Consider the following 26,609-nt stretch of genomic DNA (forward strand, 5'->3'; position numbering starts at 1 on the left):
ACGATCATAAACTATAGGCGTTCGCGATAAGTTTTGTTTTATTTTCAAATTTCACTTTTCAACTGGTCCACAAATTGATCATGTTAAATATGCGACACATATGAGATTTCATGTCAACTCTTTTATCAAAGCGCTTGCTGGTTTATAAAGCGAATGGCTTAATTTTTAACCTCACAAGAAAGCTCCTAAATGCACCTAAAAAAAATTCGTTATATGGGTTTTCGATGTGTTTTCTTAACTTTCTGATGTTGTACTTGAATTTTTCGAAATTTCCCGAAAACTGGCCAGCTTGATAACATAGCCGAAAAGTAAACAAAACCCGTCACACGAAATACATAAACGAATGCATATCAGTTTCACCGATAAATATTTAGCATTGTTAAACCAACAGATGTCTCCTTTCTTCGCAACTAGCGCGCTTCGCGCAAAATTACAATAAATAATATACTGCTCGAAGACCATGATATTCGAGGGTAAATGCATTGTTTTGTTAAGAGATGAAATTTCACACAATATAATAATAGCGGCGTGCTCGATGATACAGATATCTAGTCGAGCAGCCATACTACTTTGGCCTGTTTGCTGCAATTGCGATATCATTCATTTTATTTCTCTCTCTTTTTTTTTTAAAAGCCTACGCGGGCAAAAAAAGCGAGTGACTCTTTTAATCAAAAGTTGAAATTTCAAACACCGATGTCCCGGTACTGCTTCTGCTGCTACATAGCGTTTCTGGCTATAGAATACTAAAAAAAGAAACGAATTTCAATATCGAGTGCCTTCGCGTTTTAGATTGCAAAAAGTTTGTCAACCTAGGCTTGCCACTTTGGTTAGGAGTGAAAATTGTCGGCTGTATCTAGTGCAGGCAAAGTGAATTTCGAACTCAGTTTGCGCGCCGCTACACAGATATGCCATACGCACATATATAGCCAGATAGATAGATGGATATGGTCGCACACGGCGCGCGTACCTGTTATGTGCGTGTATACGTGCATGTGTTATACTCTCGCGTCTGTCTATGCGATGTGTTTACATAGTGCTCCGGCGCGCGCGTAACATCGAGGGCATAAAAATGTTCACCATTTTTATACGGTCCAGCTAGCCAATGTCACTTATCCTATCACTTCAAACTCGATCAGAGATCGTTGAAGATTGTCTCTAATAGTTTTCGATAGTATTTGCGTTGACATGCATATTTATCACCTGTACACTATCGTGCTCGGTGATTCATAAAATAACGTGTTCGAGGATTTGAGAGTCTGTAAATATAATTCCACAAGCATCGCGTAACTTTACGACTTTACCGTTTGTATATAAAAACGATAAGGTCAAAAAATTACAACAGCATTTTCCCTAGCTATTCAGTGTCAATCGCGGCCTGTTACACTTTTAGTTTTCCCGTGGCTCTCCGCAGTGTTAAGTCGGGTAAGATTTATCGCGAAAGTTACGTAGCCGCGTGTATTATACAGTGTAGCGAGTACTCATAATGCGTGCCGAGCTCGAGCGAGCGACGGAAGTTACGATGATTCGCGCCTTTGAATGGCATTCACTGTGGCGCGCGGAGCTGCGGAGGAGTGCAACGTATTATGTGTACCTCTCTTGTATATATAGCGCAGCCGGAGAGTAGCTTCTGTAATGGAATGATTTCTAAAAGAGCGATTAGAAAGCATTATATGCGAAGCTCTCTGGACTGTGCACGGCTGCAGTGTGTGCGGCTGTTGCCTGCGAGTCTCGAGCACGATGTTGCGCAATAGCCTCGTTTAAGTACTTAATTTACTCGAGTGTAGGAGCGAGCGAGCGAGGCGAGTGAGTGCGCGCCGTGCGCCATTCGGCTAATGACTTTCTTTCCTCGCTTTATCCGTTGTAATGCCACCACGATTCGCTCCCGACCCCACTCCCTGAGCTATACCGTACTAAACTACGCTGCTGTACGCGCTCTCCGCACCGATTTGCTCCATTGGTGATTGGGAATTTGCAGATCCGTGCACGCCATAGCAAAACGAGACGGCGTAGCGCGTACAGCGCTCGAGCAGCAACGCACGCGCGTCCATTCATTAGCTATGACGTGATTTTAATCTGCGCTTGACAAATTTTCCTACGCGTCCAGATTGAAAGCGCGCGGCGAGATCTAACTTGCCGCTCTCTTAGTCAAATATAGCAAATTAAATTTGTAGTATCAATTATTCGACGCTCGCGACACTGCAGCGAAAAGCTTTTATTTTTCTTGCGCATAATTACAAACTTGGACGCTTTTTCTGTTTCAGGTGAGGGCGCGCGCACATTTGTACTCGCGGCACACAAGTTTGAGAGATAGATGGATAGATAGTCGAGCTTAACGCGCGAACGCCAGGCAGGCAGGCAGGCATGGGTAAGCTCAAGTTGACGAACGGACGGAGGTAAAAACGTAACTGCAAAAATCACGCGCGCCACTCGCAGAGATGTGCAGCAGCGGCAGCAGTTACAGTCGAAACAGCAGCAGCAGCGGGTGTCGAAATGGAACGGACGTTTGCTTTCGTTACGCGAATGGATTTACAATTTCGACGGATAATGTAATGGTCGAAAAAGCATGTAGCGACAAACAGCGCGCGAGTTCGTGCAATTCGTTCCAATTAGTTTTTAACGTTAGCGGAGCTATTATATGAGCACACACGCGCGTGCTACTCGACCTTTCTTCGTCGGGAGGGCACTTGCCGTGTAGTCGGGCACCAACACATTTGCACCTCGGAGCTAGCCAGCTGAGATCCGCCTTTTTCTAATCAATTGGCACTGTATATTTATAAACTCACACACGTACGTATGTGTACGTATATATATCTATACGCGAAGGTAGAAAAGCCAAAAGCTCGATTTCTATCGGTTCGCTGAATCCGACGATACATGCGCTACGCTCACGCTATTTGTACATATTATACGAGTGTGCATGTATGTGTAGCAGTAGCGGCAGTGGCGTTTTCACCTCCCGTCCGCGCGTGCATGTACGTATGTGCGACGCACACACTCACACATATACGTATACGCATTCGTCGATGTGCAATATATATTTCGAGAGTCCGGAGAGCAATGTAGCCTTTGACCGTGCACACGTACATATATACCATATAGCTAGCAGCAGGCTCGAGCGAGCGATGTTTCGATGGCCACGTCTGCGAAATAATTGCCGGAAAATTCGATAAATTCTCTCCCACCTCGCACCCTCTCGCTTCGTTTCTGGCTGTGCAGCAGCAGTGGCAGCGGTGCACTGTGTGTGCGCGGGACAGAGCTGGCGAACAAGCAGAGAGCAAAAGACGTCAATTATATGCCGCGAAATCCCTCGCAGCCACCGCCTCCACTCCCTATGGTTTGTCCGAGTGCAGAAGCTAGTACTACTACTACTACTACTACAACTACCACTACCACTACAGCAACGGCATCAAGTGAATTTGCATGCGAAACAAAGCAGCAGCAGCAGCGGCCAGTAATAAATGGCTAATAGGATAATAGAGTAATATATGTGTATATGTTGGTGTCAGTCCACTTTTTTCTCTCTCCCTCTGTACGGAGTTTAACCCGCGAAAAATACTTTTTTACATATTCGCGCTTAAAGCTGAAATTGCCCATACGGAACTCGTCCCGGCGCACTTTCAATGTGTATCCCAGTCGAGCGACAATTTTTCCTTTTCATCGCGCGCGCGAGAATAAAATGATCATTGCAGTGCTGTGCTCTCTCTCTCTCTCTCTCTCTCTCGCTCTCGATGCAGCTTTTGAATGCGTTTGCGCGAGTTGCAAAGATATACGCGCGCGCATAACCGGTACTTCATTGTCCTTTCATGATGCATGATAGCACGGGGCGCCCGGCTGCAGGCCACGTCACGCGCGCGCGCTCTCCCTGATAAATCGCTTAATTTAAATTGACGCGCGGCCGCCCGAGCTGCATGGCTGTATACTGCTGGCGAACTCGCGCGCGCACTGCACTGCACTGTACACGGCCGAAGGAATAAATTTCGAAAGCAAAGCTGTTGCTGCCCAACGCCCGACCTCGTGTTATAATCCACAAGGGATGATCATCGATGAGAAAACGTTGCTTTGCCGCTTAATAATTAATTGCATCTCTCTCTCTCTCTCTCTCTTTTTATACAATGTATACGCATGCAAATATATATATGCATGTATATATGTATGGTGCATTATTTGAAAAGTGTGATATTTGGAGTGGGTAAAATGGGCAATATTGGAAAAATTGAAAAACTTATTTTCTTCTATTTTGAGTTTAATTTTTTTGGACCCCCGTAGTTTCTGATACTTGATTCTTTGTTTTTTCATGGAATATTTACTTTTTACCGGCCATCATCTAATCCGTTTATTTTCTTATTGCAAACATGAAAATTTGTCACGGAGGGGACACTCACGGAGGAGACAAATCGCACTTTTATCAAAATTCACGACGACAACAAAGTTGAAAATTTTTTTTTCGATCACGCACAAAAATTGTTTGTAAAAACGAACGTTTTTATGCCACCAGAGTCAAAAACAAAAATTGCTAGCTCGAAAACTCGTCGATCGCGGACGGGACACTTTATTTTACTATTACGATTTTCGTATGCAACTATTGTTATAGCGAAGCTGCAATTAGGACTTGAATATTCTACGGGTAAAAATCGAGTACCTTAGTTCTGAAAGATGACTCTCGTATAGTTAGAGAGGTCAAAATTACTGTCTTACTGGCACGTTTACTGGCACTATATTTGTAATGATGTAAAATTTCACATAATTTAAGGACACTTTTGTTACTTATGTATAATTGTTTTGAAATTATTTAAGATGACGAGTGATGAAAAAAAACTTTCTTTAGGATATATAGAATAAGGCCAATGTACCACAATATTGCTGGATATTTGTAAAAATGTTTTTAATGAGTGAAAACAATCGATTCTGAGTTCAGGACAGGTCACGGAGGGGACATTTTGTGTGTTTATCCGGCTGGCAAATCAATGTGGTCTTTTTTGATGGAAATTTTATAGTTGCGGAAGGTTAAATTCGTTGAAATGAAAGGTTCTACCGTCTTAGTTTTCATTTTTTTAAAGTTTTCTAATAGCTACAATAACAAGACATGTCATATCACGCTTTTGAAATAATACACCATATATTGGAGTGTCCATTGATTTATTTTTATTATTTTTAAACATTCTTTTTGTTGTAAAGTGCTTACTTTTCGAGTTATAACGTCACAACGCCTTTAACTGAATTAAGGGCTCAAAGAGGGCTTAAAATCGAACAAAAATTAATTAAAATTTTAGAAAGGACTTTTTTCCCTTTATATTTATATTGAATTTACTAAAATTCCAAAATGTTTATTATAAAGTTCTACTTCTTTTGTGTAGTAACATTCAGAGTAAACTATTTGAGCTACAGGCGTCTTACTAACTTTTACAAATCATCAATGATTAGAGTCGTAAAACCAACGAGAGTTATACGTTAATCAGTTTGTAACGTCTATTTGGGTACAGAAATTTAAAACTGGGAATGGAGTCGCTTCGACTTATAGAAATATTTCTACTTTGCTTCTTGCGAATTTACAACTTGAAGTATTTTCCATCCAGTGGTGCAGGTTTGAAGTAGAATTAACATATACTTAACTTTTTATATCCTTGAAGATAATTTTTCTCTACCTTTTTAGGACACTGTATTTTCAGCAGTTAGTAGTTTCAACTTAAAATTTAATTATCTTTCCGATTTTGATAAAACGCCCTTAAGCTTCTTAATCTTTGCGATTTCCAAACTTGAAAATGAACGAGATTAAGCGAAAGCAACAAACGGAAAATTTTTTGAATTAATTAAAACCCATTTCGAACTTCGAACATTCTCAAATTTTTATAGCTATATCCACTGTAAAAGTGGTTTGTTCAGTGTATGGGGTTTTTGTCTTTAAAAATTGAAGTACAATCCTAAAAAATATTTGAGAAAATTTTAGATCATGTATTTTTATACTAGAAAAAAGAGAAAAAATATTGATATTTCAAATGAGGTCGTCATCAATAAATTTAAAAATTTTCAATAATGTTTTTATGAAGTCCGTATTCACAAATTTTAGCTAATGCGAAGCTTTTTCTAAGGTTTTTTTAGATTTTTGAAGTAATGAATTGCTTCGAAATCGATATCGAAAGAAAATGGACCTCTACATATGATTTGCCACGTGTTATACTTTTATATTACAATTATTGTAAAACAATTATATTTCCTGAAATATATATTGCACTGTTCAGCCAAGCTTAAAATATACCGACTTTGTCAATAAGATGTTTATACTTATACGCGCACTACGAGGCTCATGAAATTGTATGGACTTCGGAATTTTTATATAATAGGCAAAAAAATTCATTTGAAAATCAAAGCTTTAAACATCACCTTACATGAAAGCGAGCGAATCGATGTACTGCAGTGTATAAATTGACGGGACATCTTCACACGGGTGCATAACATTTGCTGTTGTTGAATTTAGTATTAGTATGCGGGACTGAGAAAGAGAAAGACGGACTGTAAGAGGAGTCATTGTGACACGGTGAAAGGACAGAAAACAAATATTATACGCGTAGTGTCACGCATCGCTCGCATTGACCGCAGCTCTATACAAACGTTCACCCGAATAATGTGACGTGGCCTGAATATGAGTGAACATAATATTCGTTGAAGATATTTGCGCAAGCGCTCGTATAAATGCCAATTCTTATCGAACTTTGCTCTCGCGCTATAAAGAAAACGCGGAATTATTGTACTAACCCAACAACACAGAGGCAACCACAACCGACAACAACCGACAACTGACAACAACAACAACAACAACAACATTGAGAAAAACGTGCACCGGCGCGCGCTTGTGTATCGCTGCATGGGAACGTAGTACTGCAATTCGCAATGCGCTCGGTGCACATTGCTGAGTGGTGCGCGGCGCAGCAGCAGCACAGCTCATATACTTTCGATATTATCGAAGTCACGCCGCCGCTGTGAGAAATGAAGGGCGCGAATTCCGCAACTCTGCATGTGCGCATATTTATGTTTACAGGTCATAAACGCCCGTGATATAGGATGCGTGTGTGCACGCGGTTTACTGCACCGAGCACCACGGCCCATATAATAACAACGCGTTTAAGCCCCCTATACTTGGCGCTGTATACAGAACTGCAGCTCGCTCGGTAAAATTTGGGAAAATACTCACCGCCCACGACGATGAAGTCGTAAAAATAGTCGGCCGATTCGGTCGGTCTGACGCGCTCGCAGAGCCGCGACACTTGGCGCTTCGAGCGCACGAACATGTCGAGCAGCGTCATGAACACGAGGAACTGCGAGCCCGGGCAGGACTGGGCCAGGCTCGGCCCGATGTACGGCTCGTTGCAGGCCGGCTGCTGCGACAGACTGTAGGACATCTTATCGTTGCTGTACACACAGGCGAAATTCCAATCTGCGATCGTCGGCTAGTTTTCGTCCGCTCCGTTGATTCTGGTTCACGGCCAAGTTGTACTCGCTATATACTGCGCGCCGACTTTTTGTCTGCTACTTTTCGCAATTATCGACGTTGGAGTCGTTCTATTCGGACGCGATGCTCGATTCTCCTCGACTCTATTTTTTGCTGCATCTCTGCTGCTATACTCTCGACACTCATCAATTTAGCAGCTGTAATCGTTAATTCACGATCCACGGGATTCGCCGCTGCTCGCAGATTGCCATTTACCGAGTATTACATTGTTTTATCGTTCATGAAGCTAATCGGTTTAAAAGTGCACCGGTGGCGGCGGCGCGCTCCTCGTGCTGTTTTTATTTCACACCCTCCTGCTAGCTAGCTGCTAGCTCGCTCTCGTAACTAGATTCACTGCTGGATGAAAACTAATGCACTACTGATCAATCACCGCGGGGCTGGCAGGTGCTGTAGGCACAGCACGTGCGGCTCTAGCAGCCGCTAGCTCGTAGTAGTAGTCTTCGTTGTTAAACTGAATGGAATACTTTTTCATAAACGCCTCGAGTTATTAGGCAGTGCGGCGCCTAAAAAAATTGAAAACGCCTTGAAAATTCTGACGAAAAGTACACGACGACCGATGCACTACTGGTCCCACGCGCAAAAAAAAGAGCACTGATGTAATCCCGTCGAACGAGATAAGATTGTTAGTGGACGCGCGTGTACACAGTAACGCGCCCGCGATACACAACACTCGACGGCCGATTGTTGTTGTTACATTATTATACGGCTCGGCTTTTAATGTACATAAGTTAGAAAATAAAAGAAAATCACGGAAGTGAGAGCACGTTGTGTTGTACCAGGCTGCATCGGCGCGCAGCAAAGGCACTGCACTGCAAAACCTCTCACTGCTCGGCGGCCTCTTTATAATTCATCTCCCACCTGCACCTATAATATAGGCTCTCTGCAGCGGAGAGCTAGTGTCTGCCGTGCCAGGCTGAGCCGTGTACAACTCGAGTGCTGCATGTATAGCACAGCCCCTTGCCGCCGGTCTCGTTTCTGTTTTTTTTTTTTTCGGCTCCTAATCTCCGTCTCGCTTGCTCGCTCGCTCTAGTCGTGCGACTGGCAATTCCATCTATGCTCGAACGTATAGATCATTTATTATCTGCATAGAGCCGTTGTTGTTGCTGCTGCTGCTGCTTTCCACGTGCGACTCGGTGTCGCCGTTTGCGCGCACAGTTCGCAGTCTGGGTCTCTGTGTGCAGCTCGTGCCGTTTAGAGCGCGCGTGCGCCCGAGAGCCTCGACGAGAGTGCATACTATATAGCCATGTATACCTACGGAGGTAAAGTTGCAGCATCGATCGAATTCGCGCTCGACGCTCGACGCGCGTAGGTACATTCGTATGCGAGCTATATAATTTCCAGATGCAGCGGAGCTCTGCGGAGCTGTGAAAAGTATTGAACGGTGAAACCTATACTCTGCATGCGGCGCCCGCGCCCGTGGGGGGACGTTGTTGAAATAATACGGCGAATTGTAATCGATTCTTGTGCGCAGCAGCAGCAGCCGCTACGAATGATGCACGTTCGCGACGAAAAACAGTCGAAATCAAAGATGATCGATGGCAATAGGATTTTCTCTGTCATCGAGCAGAGCTATAAATTTTTGCCTACATATAAAGCTCCCTGCTGCATATATCCAAGCTTACAACATTGATTTTATTTTTATTATATCGGCCCGGAGCTTTGTTTTTGCTCATGATTTCTGATTTCTGATTTCTGCTAGCTGTCTTCAAGGCTCGGACTCGAAGCTGCCATTTTTTCAATTACAGAAGTAGCAATAAATCATGCATTGTTAATTTACACGGTAGCCCTCGTACTTGTTTGCGAAAAACCTTGTTTTTCGTCCGATTCCGCTTTACGATATCTATCGATGAAGGATAATAGACAAAAAAAAATTGTGCCGTGTACTTCCGTGCGAGTTTGAATGGAGAGTATATAGCTGTCAGGCCTCGAGCAAAATACACGCTGAAGGGCACAGCCGCGAATAATCAGGATCGCTCGTTGTAACGCACAGCGAGTGATCTGCTTCAGCAACGTCACACAGATTTTCGCAACAACAACAGCAGCAACGCATCAACGGCAGCACGGCCACTGGCCATCGGATAGCGAGCCAGTAAAGCATACTGAAATTTAGTGCCTCGCACAGTGTTAGGGGCTTCTTCCCCTCGGCTTGTCGTATTATCGCACACACGCCCAGGCAGAAAGACGACGAGTTTTTCCTGTAGCTCGACTCTCGATACAGGTCGACGATGACGACGACGACTCACGACGACGAGGATGGTTATATAGTTGTTGAAGCAATCGGGAAAGTGAAAGATGTAGAGCAGTTTCGAGAGGGGACTACAAAATGTGCGCGTATGCACACAAAATGCCGAGAAAGCAGCTAGAACATTATTATCCTATATCGCGCGCGGCCTCTCTATATATATATAATATGTATAAAGCTATATTATAGTAGCTCCAACGGTGTGACGATAAATTCCTGCACGCGCGCGCGCGAGCTCGCCTAATGTACATACGCTCACAAACAGAGACGCAGACGAGCGTAAAATCAATTTTGCGCGTCCGCGCGCGCCCCGCGTACCGTACCAGGTTGATGTTTCCGGCGAGCTGCTGCGAGCGCTACTCTCCTGCGCCTGTGCCGCTGCTATTATACATTCTCCAACGTATACGGCATATACATATAAAATATATACATAATGCGCTATGTGTTTATTAAATGCTAATAACCGTATATTATACGTAGGAGAGCATTTACACGTGTAGCGAAGCGTGCCGCGAGAGAAGGAAAGAAGCGTCGACTTTGTTTTTGCACCCCCTCGCGCGTCGTCGTAGTCGTTCGTTCGTTGTTCTGTATATATAGCTCTTGCGCCATTATATTTTGTTCGTTAACTTCGATATTTTCCCCTTCGGTGATAAGGTTATACGACGTTTCTAATGTAAAAGTTGCGCTAATATATAGCTCGTCAAAAGACTTTTTCTCGCCTCGAGAAAGGGAGATGCGAGCGCAGCTGTATACGCGGAGTTACGCGTGCGCAAGCGGGGACATGATTTACAGCTCGTTACGCTTTAACTCCTTCGAGCGCACTAACAAATTCTTTAATTGTCTATGCCGCTCGTCGCTGCACATTATATGCTGCAGCGCACATACACACACTTGCGCGCGTGCTTATCTATAACGCGCGAGCCTATATGTGCAGTAAAGTGCGCCGCCGCCGCCGCTGATATGTAATATACGATTGTGAAAGCTTATTTCTCGCTCGACTCACCAACGCCGAAACGATCATCATTGAGCGATCGAATTTAAAACAATTTCGAGGGTCATAAATGTGGAAGTTACAGTACGTGTAAGTACATCGCGCATGGATGTGTGTAATTCAGTGTGATTGTAATTGTTAATGGCGTTGAGATACTCGCGGTGATAAAAAACACGCGCTCGGCTATACGTAAGCACCTGTACCTGCGTCCCAGCTATGTATGTATGTACGTACGTACGTGTACGAGCATACGAGAGCATAATGCTTAACGTCGGCGGCGATTTCAAGTGCGCTTACTCGCTCGAGCCGCGCACACCATTGGCTCGAGTTCATTGTTACGCTATCAAGATATGGCCGGCCAACAATATGCTACTCGCATTAGATAGAATTAAAATATAATTTATAGTTCGAAATCCTTGTGTGTCGAAGGTGATCGCGTATATTGCGCGCGCCACACTGTACACCATATATAATGCCAAGTCATTAAACTGCATACGCACGCATACACACGTACTAGTGCATACATAAGGTGATCGTTTGTCGAAAGTAAGTGAGCAAGATTCAAGCTCACGTGCATACCATTATGAAACGCAGGCGAGAGACTTTTCTTCGCGAGCTCTTGGCAGAATGCTCAGCTGTTTGCACAAAATGAGTCAGTAATTTAGATTAATCGATGAGATCGCGCGACGAGGAGAGCAAGCAAGGAAGCCCTTAATGTTTGCAACAATACAATTAATCAGCGGACGCTTTACTAAAATCAGTACATAATCCATTGAACCTATCATCGTGTGATCGTGCTAAGAATGTTGCACATCAAACCCATCTCTTCGTTAATTAATGCGATGCGCTGCTGATGGCGATGCTGCTGCCGCTTCTCTTGTGTACGCGCAGGCACATAATAGTCATACCATACCTCTCTCGCTCTCGCGAGTCTCTCGAGCCGTAAGGTAATGAGAATAATTACGTTACAGCTTAGCGCGTGGGTTGGCGCACGCCCGTTTGCCTTTGCACTGCAGGTGTACAAAACTTTCTACCTGCCAATGACAAACTCAAACGCCCTAGAGCCTATCTCACTGAAATAATTAATAATAATAATAATAATAATAATCGTCTAACCAGCAATAACAACGACGATAACCTGCGAATAACAAATGCTCGCAATGTAATAATGATATTACATCAAAGTCGTGGGTATAAGCGCGCCGATACACGTACGATTGAGCTCAGTTTCCTTATAGAGAACACAAACTTGTAATTGTCAATACGCGTCGGAGGAGTAGAGCAGAAACAAAAAAAGCAACGATTTTATCGACATACAACGCGGAGTGCAATAAACTTTTCGTCAAACCTGTCCCATGATTTCTTCGATACAAGTACGCGTTGCACCGATGACAAAAAGTTACTCGATCCTAATCGATTGTTTCAAAGTGAAGACCAGTTTGACGCAAAAGTTTCTAATTTCCAAAAATGAATTAGGATCAACATCCTCTTCTGCATCGCTACTTCAGCTTGTAAGCGTACGAGTATCGATAGAAATCGACAGTGCGCACTTATACGAGCTGTAAATTTCGTCATCTTTCTCGGGCTCGATTACACCTTGTTACTTTTTTCGTAAGATTGTGTGCTCAATATTGTAAATCAATGTTTATAGCAGGAAGCCGTCATAAAATATAGCAATCACGGTCTGTTTCTCGAGAGGGCTGTAAATTTTTTTTATACCCAATAATTTTTTCATAAATGTCGAGTATTCTCCTTGATGTTGTTTTTCCTATGTATAGCGCCGCCGGTAATATTTAATAATGTGAAAATCGATAACGGATAGCTTACTCAACGTTCAAAATTAACAGCCCGCGATTGTTTTGATTTCTGGGTTTTTCTACACTGACTCTCTGAACCTCGAAGCTCCTCAATTGAATTTTCATTTAAAAGCCGCTTACGGACAGTTTTTTTTTAAAATAGTTTTTCGCCCAGTTTCGAAAAAAAAGATGCGTGATAAATCCCGAAGCACTTTGCTGCGTCCATTTTTGCCTCAAACAATCGATATAAATCCTCTTTCGAATTTTACACCACGTATAAGTATCAAACAGAACGATAAATCAAACCATGACATAAGAAAAAAATGTGCGATGGCCCTCTCTCTTTCTCTGGAGTAGAAGAAAAAAAAACGGAGTCGTGGATGTACATTATAATAGCGTATTCTACACGGAAGCCGCACATACTTCAGGTTCTTCACGCGAACACATAAGGCATAAAAGTTCATTCACGTCATCATCGCAGCAGCAGTAGCAGGTATACGTATGAGCACACATGTGACTAAAGCTAAAGTACACACAGACGTCAGCATATACGTGTATCATGTGTAGTTGCTTATAAGATATATACAAGCCGACGAAAGTGTCGCGCTCTTTCTTTTTCATTTGTTTCTTTTTATACGGCTGCCGTCGTCGGAGGGGCACATCCATCGTTTATTTTTTTTCCTCCTATTTGACCCTCATGCCCTCATCATCCCTCTTACTTTAATACCTCAGGAATTTCTCTCTTTCTCTCACTCGCTCTATATCTAAGCTGCGGAAAGTATAACGCACGAACGCGTTAAAGGATCATATCAGAGGGAGAGAGAAGGAGCAATGAGCAATTTAAAATGGTCCCCTCTTCGCGCGCTAACGGCTTTAAATCCGCACGAGCGCGTGTGTCTCGAGGATAGAAATTGTCCTGAAGCAGTGTGCTGCTCTCTACTCTTATATATATACACACACGTACCGGTGTAGCGCACGAGAAAGAAATCTCGGTGTGTGCGAGAGAGAGAGAGAGAGAAAGAGAGGAGGTGCCAAACCGTAGCAGCCTTCCAGCTATACTCCGTATATAGTTCTGTATGCGGTATACGTATATAAGTGTCGGAACAGTCGAGAGCGTATATATACGTCTTAGTGCGCGCCGGAATTTTGTATATGTGCAGTGCGCCGCTAGCTGCAGTGGCACTGGTATATGTGCGGCGCTGGATGAAGCACGCTCCGCTCGTATTTTTCTTCGTTTTACCGTGTGCAGTAGCAGCAGCAGCAGCAGCAGCAGCAGCAGCAGCGTGTATAGTGCAGTCGCGAGTAGCGCCACTAGCGCGTGGCATTAAAGATCGCGTGAGTCCAATGGAATATAAAAACGTCTGCGAGAAGAGCTACTCGTATTGCCGCCGAGTCGCTGCCACTGCCGCACGAGCAAGTCCTTCTACGTACGAGCGCAGCAAGGTCCTCCGCGCGCTGCTCGTTGCACTCTGTGCACACTGCACACGCCAACCTTTTTTTGTCTCTCGCTCTTCCGCGCCAACCATGCCAACTATATTACGCGCGTGCAATGAAAAACTTTCGGAGTATTAAACGTTCTCTGCGGGTCACAGCGAACGCCAAAAGGTAAAACTTATGATGCGCGATCGAAGTAGTGGGTACTTAGAATCGAGTACAGCGTGTATACTCATCACAAGAGTTAACGTCTCAGTTAATCCTTTTGGCGCCTTTAGTTTCGTCGTTTGATTCGAGCCCAGTCAACTATCGAATTCGTGCGTATACAACACTGCGATAGCTGCTAGATATGAAACGCTCGTGATCCGTTGAGTTTTATGCTCCGATAATCGGGCCAACTACTATTCCGATGCGCCCAAACATAGGTCGCTCTGTGACAACTACGAACGCAGGAATTTTCCTGGTGTGCGTGAGCGCATGCAGTGCGCACCGCAAAAAACACACTCGCAAATACATGCATACATAAACGTACATGCCTCATGTTTTGCAAATACTTTATTTGCTTGTCCTCCCTGATGACCAAGTTTTTTTTTGCTGCCTGTCTCGTTTATTCCGTTTCGTATCCATCTACTTCTGTTTTTGCCGTCGTGTGACACAATAAGGAGGTGCGGTAAAAGACCTTCGAGTCTCCTTGCAGACGATACGACAAAAAGTCTGTATTGTTCTCAAGACCGAAATAATTAAATGAGAATAGACTTTGTTAAATTTTACTCCTAAAAAGATTAGTTTTGTGACTGAATAGTGGTTAAAAAAGAGCAGAAATGGTTTTTATATTCAGTTAAGTGAAGTTTTTTTTAAATCTGAACATTTTTCATAACCGAAAGATGAAAAACACGTCGATTTTGATTGAATTCTACGACCGAGGCCTACAAAATCCCGGACTTGGAATTTTCAAAGTTCAATTTTACGAGAAACTAAAGATACTCAAAACCAGTGAAGTTTGCTACTTTAAAATACATTTGATAAAGTTGCTGTATTATACGAAGCTTTGTCGTTACCGTCACAGTCGCAGTCGCTGCGGCGCTACTGCTGAATGAAAAGCAATTCACCGAGCTGTTTCTAAGCAGCGCGAAACTCTGATAATTATGACAGAACGTCACTGGTATTACAACCAGCTATACGCCGCGCCCATACATATAATATTGCGCAGCTATAGATCGCGCAAATTTTCAGTACAACTGGCAAGTTACAAACCTCCCCGATGCCAATACCATGACTTTTAATCTATCTTATTCGGCGGAGTTTTCTGCTTCGCTGCGCCGGAGATGATAATAATAATCACAAATATATATATAACAATCATGAGCTCACAATATCAAAATAAGTTTGGCATGAAATAAAAATAAAAATAAAAATATGTATATCCATCTTGAGCTGTAGGAAAGTTCCAAGTTGCATCGTTCGCATGGTTAAATTTTTTTTTCTTTACCTCGCTCACTCGCTTGCTCGTCTCTCTCTCTTTTTGCCGAAGACCTGCGCAGATTTGTATGATAGTATACACGAGTTACCAGAGACAGTGGAGCGGCAGAGCGTGCGTATAGCTTTCTCTAAGTGTACTTCCTTGTATACCCGACGGGCAAAAGACGCGCGCGTGAATCAGCCCTGCGTGCATTTATATACAGATATACAACATTGTACACGGAGTGTATGCTGTGTGAGGCTTGCTGACACACTCGCATAGACACATACACACGGCTCATGTATACATGCATTATCACTGCATACGAGCTACTGCAACATGTATATATACACATCATTTCGCGCCAGCACAACACACACATATGCAATTTCGTGATACTCTGTTAGTGGCGTATAATATAACTACAGGTTCTATTCCGCGTTCGCCGCACAGAAATAAACTCTCGCAACATTGATATATATTTTAGTGACGAGCATTCAATACCTGCTCATATTATGGATGATGAAATTGAGACAATTTCAATGCGATATAAGTACAATTTACAAATACGTATGTATTTTCAAATCGAATAATGGCCTCATCAGAGATTTTATTCAGATTTCGCGAGGACGACGGCTGCGCTGTGAAAATATTTGGGTAATATGACTTTTGTTACATACGACGAGACGAGATACGCGAGTATATTACATATCCATATAGATCGATAAACTCGTTTCTCTTGACTTGCCTGGGTTATGGGCCGTTTTTCAGCTATCACAAAAGCTGAATGCAGTCAATGCAGCTACTGTCGGTGAATCGCGACACTCATACATGAAATTTCATACCATATATATATAATCTGACGCGAGCGCGTCAGAAAGCGGTGGCAGTGGCAGCGAGCTCTGTATGTAAACGACGAATTTTGCATTCATACTCGATATTAAAAAAAGCCACACAGACCCGCGGCCCGAGCGACTATGTGCAAAGCAGAGCTATCCTCGTACCATAGGCGCAGAGCTGCAGCACAAAAAGTGTTATGCTAATGCCATTCGGGCTCACAAGAGCCCCGCGCCGCTTTCGCGAGAGGCTATAGGTCTTCTGTTTTCACACGTAATATTTAGACTGCTGCTGCTGGATCATAACACGCCGACTGCGCTGCCAAGACCCCGCGCAGCTTTCGCAGTTTTCTCTCTTTCTCTCTTTTACTGAGATATTGCCGGAGATTCGTTGGAATAGCTTATAGTCCTATACTTATACACCCATATAACCCAGTTATGGTGGCATCTCTCTCTCTCTTTCGGAGCCCAAGGTAAATTCGCGATTCGCGAAGAAAAATATCTGCACCCTGGTGTCAAGAGATGAGCGAGAAAATATACGCGAGCTGGAAAAGAGGTTGAAAAAAAAAGAGGGCAAAAAATTCAAGCCAGCATCGACGAGGACGATGCTGCTTCTGCTATTACTGCTGCTACTGCAACTGCTGCTTCAAAATACTCGTGAGATGTTGCAAAGGTAAAAATATCGGAAAATATATAGATGGCAAGGTGCTCGTGCGATGTGTTATTCTATCGGGTTTTTTCAATAATCATGATTTCTGTCTCTTATACAGCATTATGATGAAGGATAAAATAAATAACATTTTTCATAGACGAAATGTGCAGCAAGGCCATGCCAGTAACTTGGGCGTCTTCAACGAGGGCAAGGCATAAAAAAGTTGAGGAAAAGGCCTGTCTAGCTGCAAGGGTGAAAGTTCCTGAAAGTTGCACACGCGAAAGGGCTAGCTCATACGTATTGTAGCATATCTGTAACAGAGTTCTAGAGGCTAGTGCACGCCTAGCCGTGCGTCGAGCCTAGCGGCAGGCGAGATCAATATGAGAGGCCTTTGACCGCAGTCCTTGATACGCTGCTGCCTACGTACATACACACGTACGTACGTATACGTATAGGAACATGTATAGTAACAGTACGAGAGCTGCAGTACGGTCAGTACAGGAGTTCGCGTAGAAGCTCTTAGAGTTTCGACAGCTCTAGCCACGTGTACACTCGGCCTCGGCAGCGATTTAACATTTATTACGTACTCTCGAGTATACCTGCCTGCCTGGCTCTCCTTGACTGTGTGTATATATGTGCGCCTATATGCTCTGTATACACAGGTATGTGTGTATCATATACCAAGTATCGTATAATGTCAAGCAGCTCGTGTCAATCCACTCTTGTTTGCTTCCCACACCGTGTCCGCGCGGCTTATATTATACATGCTTTCCTTTCCACTTGGTTTGTCTTGGATAGTTTTCACTGTACCGATCCGTCCTTTCCTTTTTTTTTTTTGCTTCCGCTCCGTCGATGTTCGCTGCGATCCCTGCACATTTGGACGTGTATTTCTTAGATTCGCATGTAGCACTTCATCCGCCATGGGTCTGGGAGTTTTTTCTTGAATTACGTCTTTTGTTTGCACAGCTCATCGATTTTAGTGCACTTGCGCGTGCGAGTGCTCGACGTGGTTGAACAATTCGATGTATTTTCGAATGTTTCCCGCAGCAGGTAGATCCGAATGTTGTACAGCCAACAAGTTGTAGAATCTGGGGAGTTGCAATTCTGATTATTTGTATCATTCGTTAATAACTAATTAATTTATCGAAGAAATTTTAATTTGATTTTCCTGCGTGACGCGTGTACTTAATTACAAATTATTATTCGGAAAGGAATAATTGAATTGAAAATGCTAACTTAATTAATATTCTATTTGGTCCATTTTATTACCGCAGTTGCCGCTGCTGCGAATGTGGCAAAATTCGCAGGATACATGTACGCCAACGTGAACACGATGTTAATGGTCGAAAATTATTTACAAAATTAATTTTTTACTCCGAATTTTGATCTGGCTATCTATGTATTTGAGCTTTGTTGTTGTCATGTATAGTGCATTATGGCGATAAATACATAATGTGCTTGATACGGTATAATGCATTCTCTGTTATATACGCACTACAAACCAGTAGTACAAATGTTGGTTCATGTAATGTACATGTGCAGCATTGCTGGAGTGTAATGCGCATACTCACAGGTAGTCTCAAGAGAATTAGGTCGCTCGCACATTAATAGGTATTATATTTACCATCGGTTTTTTTCTCGAAATGTACCATTTTTTGCCTCTTGCATAACTTCCCTCTTTCTCTCTCTCTCTCTCTCTCTCTCTCTCTCTCTCACCCTCTTTTCAATGAATCCCTGTACCGTGAATGATTTTTACTGCTTTTCTTCTTTCAATATTCCGCAGGATAATTTTTTTCAATCTTACGGTCACTCGCGTTCGGATGATTTCTCTCTCTCTCTTTCTCTCTCTCTCTTCGCTTGCAGCAAAACCCTTTTCTCCAACTTTGAGGATTATACGAGCTGAATTTTCCCTCCTCATCCAGGAGTATAGACCTCGCTCCCTTAAAATGTTCTACGAGTTGGTGGAGAAAAAGAAAAAGAATCTCGAAGGGAGAGACCAGGCATTATAAAAGGAAAAAAAGTCAAAAAATTAAAAACAAAGGTCGACCGAAATTAAAGTAGCACGAGAAAAGGGATTTGCGCGCGCAACTCTCACCACTATAACAGCTCCCAGACAGACAGTAGCAGAGTCGCAAAATAAGGTGCGAATAATATGTAGCGCAGCGAAAGCTCGAAGATAGGCGTCGCGACTGGTATATACTTTATATAGCGGAGTAAAAAAAATTTGAAAAAAAAGTTCAACACAAGCGCGAGAGGGTGACGAAATATTGAGTGGGATGCATGCACGAAAAAGAATGGGACGTACGTCGTAGAAAGGAGAACTTCTTAGAGCTATTCTCTCTCTCTCACTCTTTCTATCACTTTCCGTAACCCTCGCGCGCATAAGCTTTTTTTCTTCGTAAAAACGAAATAGTGCGCAAAGAAGCGGCCCGTTCTTATACTCTCACAAAGGTGCAACGCGGCGGCTTCCCTCCCTGCCTCTCTCTCTCTCTCTCTCTCTCTCTCTTTTGCGCGCGAGCTCTTCAGTCGAGACTTTGAAAAATAAAAGGAGTGAATTGAAGTGTATGGTACGAGGGCANGGGGGGGGGGGGGGGGGGGGTAGAGAGGGCACGCAGCTGTAAGATGAGAATGAGGTGGTAGGTCAGAGCTGGCCGAAGGGAGGGGAGGCGCAGCAAAAAAAGGGAGTAGAAAAGCTAACGTTCGAAGGCTTAACGCAGAGAGTAACTTGGTTCGAGCTTTTGGAGAATCGCCTCGAAGTAGCCTCCGTGAAAGAAAATTCCGCCGCCGCTGCCGTTGCTGCTGCTGCTGCTGCTGTTCATCTGGTGCTCCACGGCAGCGGCGGCGGCGTATACAACGGCTCGCTGGCTTCGAAAGCTTTTTCAAGCTTTGATTCTTCGCCTTGGATCAAAAAGTTCGACTAGCTAGCCCGAATATACATGTATACAGCCAGAAGCAGCAGATGTGTACAGTAGGAGCAACTAAGCTGGCTCTCGCTGCTGCTGCTGCTGCAGTGGCTAGAGGAGCCGTAATTTACAAAGCTTTTACGGCCAAGCCTTTTGACCACGAGCGGGCTCTCTTGAAAACGTTATGGAAAAAAAAGCGCAAGTACACTAATCAAAGACCACCGAGCGTGTGTGTGTGTGCTTACTTTCCTAATTTGTTTAATAATTACAATCGTGCAGTGAGATACGGGAGCTTGTAGAAAAAAAACTGCGCGCATCGTTTAAGCGATAAAAAATAACGCGACCGTAATTTTGTGGAAAAATAAACGTGCGTGTCACCGTATAATGCACACACACACACACACACGCCTGCACATGCGTGCACAATGTTACAAAATTGCTCATCTATATGCTGTACGCGTAACGAGAGAACAATCGAAGGCGTAATTAATTACTCGACGTACACATATTTGACGGTCGTTTTTGTTACAACCAGCAGCGGCGCCGGCGACATTTATGAATTCACACCCGCAGTTATCATTGCCATGAACTGTCATAAGGAAGGCAGTTATTATACGACCCCTTGGTTTATCTGCTCGGCGTGCGGAGCGCGTTATATACACTGACAGACCTTTCTAGCCCCGGTGCCGTGAAACGACACGGCGCGGATACTACACGAATTCAGGCACGGGCTACTACAGTAACACACCTATGCGCCGTGAGTCAAGCGCGCAGACCGTTGATCTCACAGACGGGCTGCCTGACTGTACTCTTGTAGCCTCGCAGTGAATACTCACGGACTATACCCGTGAAATTAAAAGGCCATCGCTACTGCTGCCGCGCTAAGACATTGTATACAAACGCGATACGCTAAACGTAGACCGTTACATGTCTTCATAGCACATAGCCCACAGTGGTGATCGTAATTTGAGTTGAGTTGAATTGTTGAAATAATATAGTTTTTTGATTAATGTATCAGGTGATAATATAGAAAGTTTTTTTTCCAACAAGGAGACCACATGAGATGCGGGTCACCAAATGTCCTGAAAATTTTTTTCTGGTCTCCTGGTATCTAATAATGAAACCCCCTATGCTTAGTTTGATCCAATGGGCCTTAGGGCCCATTTTAAAAATCATTTTCTAGTTTATTGAAAAACCTTTGTGATTTTCTAACTAGTAATAGGACATATTAAACGGAAAATTGCACAATGTACAAATCTTAGAATTAGTCAAAGAATACATTTGAATTTTTTCAGAATTTTCGAGACCTCCTATCACCTATTTTCAAAGGTTCAAATTTAACGCGTTTTTACTTTTTTCTTAAGAATTACAGAGTCCTTTGAAAATAAGTGATAGGAGGTCTCGAAAATTCTGAAAAAATTCAAATGTATTGTTTGACTAATTTTGAGACTTGTACATTTTGCCATTTTTCGTTTAAGATGTCCTGTTACGAGTTAGCGATGAATTACAAAAATCAGGCATGTTTTTTGATCAATTCTAAACACTTTTTATTCTACAACTTTTTCTCGTAAAGTTGATGGTTATCGAGTTAAAAATTGTCGAAATCATTTCATGACATACAGGTCTTCGGGAGTTATATTTATGATCGCCATATTGAATCTCATAATTATAACTATTTTACAATAAAGTATACATGCCATTGTCCAAATCTATACGCTTGAGGCGCACGAGCGAACCTTCTTTTCGTGTTGAAATTTGAGTTAAACGAAATTTTTTTTCTCGAAATTTCATATTTTTTTTTTTACAAAATTGTTTATAACTTTTTATTAAATAAATTTTTGAAAATTCTGACCCCAGATTTGAAAAGTACATTAAATTTTACGTAAGTTATTATATCTGAAAGGTTTTTTAAACAATTTTTAGTTGGTGTAATTCATCGCTATAAATGTTGTCCAAAAATGGTCATTTCAGACGTTAAAGGGTTAAACAATTACTTTTACAACTATAATAAGATACATTTCCATTATCAGTAGCACTATGTAATGAGAATCCTACAAAAAATTCTGTTATTTATTCTTCTCGTACAATTTTGTTAATTGGCCGCTCGCCTTTTATACACAAAATCTCGTTGAACGCACCTCATAACGTAGCTATGATTTTTCACGGATATACTCCGTGAGTCACTCACGGAGCGGTTCCTAAGCGATTCTCGTAGCCAATACGTGAAAGTGAGGGGGATCGTTCGTGAATTTGTGTGGTATCCGCGCCGTGTCGTTTCACGGCACCGGGGCTAGAAAGGTCTGTCAGTGTACACATATATATTCTCGCGCGCGCAATCCTCTACGTACCGCCTTCGTGTCTGCCTGGCACGAATTGTAATTTTGTAATGTATGATTTTCAGCGTGAATTCCGATGCGTAAAAGAGATACGGCATTCGAGCAAAATAATCATTCGTCCATCTTTTTCCCGTTTTTTTGAAAATTGAATATCGAAGTTTGATTGAATATCGATCGTGTTTGAAGACTCAGAAGCTTCGCAGTTGGTAAATACTAGTTCGGCTGTGAGAATGATCTTCCGACAAACTATTGCCATTGATAGAAAGTTTTGATTCAAACTTGAAAAGCCGGACGATCGAGGCCAAATCGTTCTCATTCAAATAAATATATTGATACAGAAGCTACGCCCACTTATGCCTTCTCTGTAACAAACTCCAGTGGTACAGTTTTTACAGCTCAGCGGAATAACGAGACGCACAAGCGCACTTTTCGTAATTTCCGACTTTCAAGCGGCTTGTGCGCACAGCAAAATCATATGAAAGTCGGTTCACTCACGAAGGATTTTTCTTTTTCGGTACGTGTGTCGATGAAAAATTGAAAAAAAGTCTCAGCCGGTGATGCTGCTTTACTGCCGCAGCGACGTATACGCGCGCGCGTGCAAGCCCGCTATTGCACCGACGCGTTAAAAGCCGGTTTTTTCTTGAAAAGGAAATCCAGTTGCTGCGCATACGAGCGTATGTGTGCGCGTGTAGTATTTAAAATTGGTGCAACCGGAAGAGAGTCGGAGCCTAGAGTAACATTAGCTGCTCGCGCAAAAAAAGTAAGCGCCACGAAAACTTGCGCGAGCAAAAAAGAACAATCACGAAGGAAAAAAAGAGCGTGCCAAAACGAAGCTCTGAAAAAGATGGAAAAGAGGAGTAGCTGCAAAAAGTATAACTTATGCATGTATATAAGTCGGGTGTACATTTTTATGCCTCGGGTTGCGCGGCGGCAGCAGCAGTACGGCTTGGGTGTTGGTGTGGTGGCAGTAACGGCAACAGCAAGAGCCACTTTTGCAATGAGCATGAAACTTGTTGAACTGTCTAATAGATCCCACAAGCGCATCGCAAAAGTTTTACCGGCGATTTTTCACTCGGCCTAGCCGCCCCCGAAAACTCCATTCGATTCCAGATTGCAAGACTTGTTCCAAGTTTGCGCCTGCTAGCAGCCTTGAACCGCACTAGCAGCAGCAAGCAAAGCACCTTCTCTCTCTCTCTCACACTATATATATGTATGCAGCTTTTCTTCGCAGACTCTCTGCCTATCTGCGCACCACAAGAGTATCAGAAAGAAAGAGAGAGAGAGAGAGAGAGAGAGAGCGAGAGAGTAGAGCGGGAGCGAAGAAGAAAGGTCTGGGAGTCTCATGTGGCTTCTCTCTACTCGCCTGTAGAATAACCCAACTAGTGCTGGACTTGCTCTACGAGAATAGTAAGTTACAGGGACATATTCTTAAATGAAAACTTTTACGAATATTTTTCCCCCTTTTTCTGCGGTTATGAGAGACTCCGGAGCTGTTGCCGAGGCCGACGCCTGCCGATGCGGCGCCGCTTACTTGCTTCCTCATTCAGCGCATAAAAGGGCTCCAAAGAACTTGTCGAAGACGGACGCAGTATCCGTGTTCATCCCCCTTCAGCGCCAATCCCACAGGGAGCAAAGTTAGATAGTTAGTGAAAATTTATCATTTCTGCACGTAGTAGGCAAGAAACAAAAAAGAAGAATTAATGAAATGAGTAAAATATTAGAAGCAAGATTATATGGGCTTGAGCTTTGGCCACTGACCTTGGCTCTATACGAACTACGCAATCATTTCCTGCTCGTATATATGTGTACAGAACCTTGCAGATACGTAACGTAGAGCTTGCAAGCTCACCGTCGCAAGCGAAGGAGGAGAGAGAGAGAGGGAGAGCGAGAGAGAGCTAATTGTCTTTCGTTTTATCGCATCGGAGAATCTAGCTCTCCGGCATTTACCGTAATTGTTGTCATTCTCGATTAGTTTGGTTTGTAGCCCGCATTCTATTCCTGCTGCGCGCATGTGAGTCAGCCGGCGGTAAGAGGGGGTGAGAGGGACTTGCAGTTTTCTCTCTCCGTCTCTCTCTCTCTCTCTCTTGGCGCAGCCTCGGGCGTTATCGCTCCACCGCTGGATGCTAAATGGTATGCTGTATATATACGCACGAGCGCGTACATATATATGAAATACCAGCCTCGAAAGTTAACTATTAAAACGAACTTTATCCGCATACAATCAAAGCACACATACACATTCACGCACAAGCACACGAAAACACGCAGACACACACACTCGAGCGTAACTATTTTAATGTAATATTGCAAGAGGAAATTACAAAGAAAAGTTTGCCTTCTTTTTTATGCCAAGCGAGTCGGATCGAACGAATATCGGAGAAATAAATTAATTTTTCATATAAACTCAAGGAAAAAGAGAACGAACCAAAGAGTCACTGGATCATATACGTATATTCTTTAACAGTATCTGTCAGGAGAGCTGCGTAACTGAGCACGACATTTTTTTTTTTTTGTATTCTCGTGTATACTTGATGTATTAAACACAAGGGCAAACGATTATTGTTTCCAACGTAGCACGCTGGCTTGCTACAGCTACAAATTGGCGCGTAAAGGTTGCATAATTATGAATTCCGGCTCGTGTATACTTAATACGCGAGATATTAATTATACGGAGCAGCGCTCGCTCTCGCAGTTCTAGGCGAGTTTACGAGATCTTATATATTCATAATATCTTGTGATATCCTCGCACGCCCGAGGTGTAAACTATATTTTGAGAATTGGAAAAGGAGCTCCGAGCTGCAGCTTGTCGTACATTAACATTTTTGCGAAGCGCCCCAGTTTACCGACCGTAATTTTGTTTGTCTTCAAACACGAGGCTGCTCTGTGCAGCTCTAGTATAACGCGCGGCCTGTTGTTAGGATAGCAGTTGCGAAAGCGCAATTACAATTTGTTTGCTTGCTGATGTAGGAGCGATGATCAGTGCCGCCGCCGCCGTCGTTACTACTGCTGATGGTCTGTTCCGTTGCACGACCACACCGGACTACTGCAGGCTGCTACGTGCTCCAGGGCTAAATTATTATTTTATGACGAAAAAAGAGAAAAAAACCGAGGGCAAAAAGTGGCTAAGAGGCCACCGTAAATTATCGGGGATAGCGCGCGCAGAGAGCAGCACCGCACGCGCTAAGCAACTTTATGTATATATCGATTCGATGCGGAAGCTAGTTTTCAGGCCTCTAACTCTCTATAACCGCGTGAAGCGGCGCACTATTCTTTCCTAAAACCTATTGGCAAACACACGTGTAGTACGCTCGCACGTAGTACCTATATACTGGCGCGCTCGGGCGCGCGACGTTTCAAAACTCGTTTTCGATCTGACGACGTCAGCGCAAATGTTACTTCCGGCTTTGGGAGCCTCGCTCGCTACTATATCTGTGAGCATACTGCGCTGTGTATGTATGTGTGTGTGTATGTGTATATTAATAATTCACACTCTGACTACTCCTCGTATAAGGGAAATTCTCGTAATGCAGCAGCAAAACTCGGTACATCCAAATGTGGATATACATCGCTCGGCTATGTATGTATCGGTGTATGCTCGTCTGCGTATATATCTGTAGATACATTGCGCATGTATATATACGGAAAACGTGTCACTACAAGATGACGCCACGTGAAAACTGGATTTCTATTTGTATGCGTGTGTACCTCAAGAGGTCGATAAACTCTCTCTTCCTCTCCCTCTCTGCGCTTGTCACAAAAACTAGATGGCAATGAATATACGTACGATTTTTTATCCTCGATTAGCGATCGAAATCGAAAATACTAGTCATTTTGATATTATTCTTTCTTATACATGTTTTATTCATGATAAAAGCAGATAAATTAGAAGCGATTACTCTCAAATCAAGAAGTAAGAGTTCGTGTAGAACGTTTATACAGAGGAGCAGCTAGTATTTGAACATTTGTAGGTTTTGTTTGTACCGGAGTGGCTTTAGCCACCCCTTGGAGAGAATCGATTGAATGAGAAAAAGAAGCTGTTGCGCCTCTTGTATATGGGTCAGATTCAGAATTTTTCAAATAAACCTGCGGGCGAGGTTCACGGATTTTCCTGAAATTTTGGTATGTTATAGTACATGATAAAAAAGTGCCAAAACCAAAATTTTGGACCCCCTCCCCCCTCCTACCCCCCTCCTCCCCTATAGACATCCATTTTCTATCTATATTTTTTCTGAAGGCCTGAAGCTATTAAAAAATCTGAAAAAATTCATGAAGGTACTTTTCAACAATCCAAACAATCTTGAATTTTTTCAGATTTTTCGAGTGCTTCAGGCCTTCAGAAAAAATCATTGAAAATTTAAATTATTTTATTTTCGGTGAAATGGTTCGATGTACCAGACCGGAGTATTTTTTTCTGAATTCTGACGTCAAAAAACGATTCCTTGAATTTTTTCAGAAT

General features: G+C 43.0%; 1 protein-coding gene across 1 annotated transcript in view; it reads left to right on the forward strand.

Moving 5' to 3' along the window:
• The window catches only part of LOC106653804 (nephrin-like), a 212,266-nt gene that overhangs the window by 50,792 nt on the left and 134,865 nt on the right, over nt 1-26,609 (forward strand). The window lies entirely within an intron of this gene.

This window comes from Trichogramma pretiosum, unplaced genomic scaffold, assembly GCF_000599845.2.
Source record: "Trichogramma pretiosum strain Unisexual culture from Peru unplaced genomic scaffold, Tpre_2.0 scaffold11, whole genome shotgun sequence".
NCBI classification, from domain to species: Eukaryota; Metazoa; Arthropoda; class Insecta; order Hymenoptera; family Trichogrammatidae; genus Trichogramma; species Trichogramma pretiosum.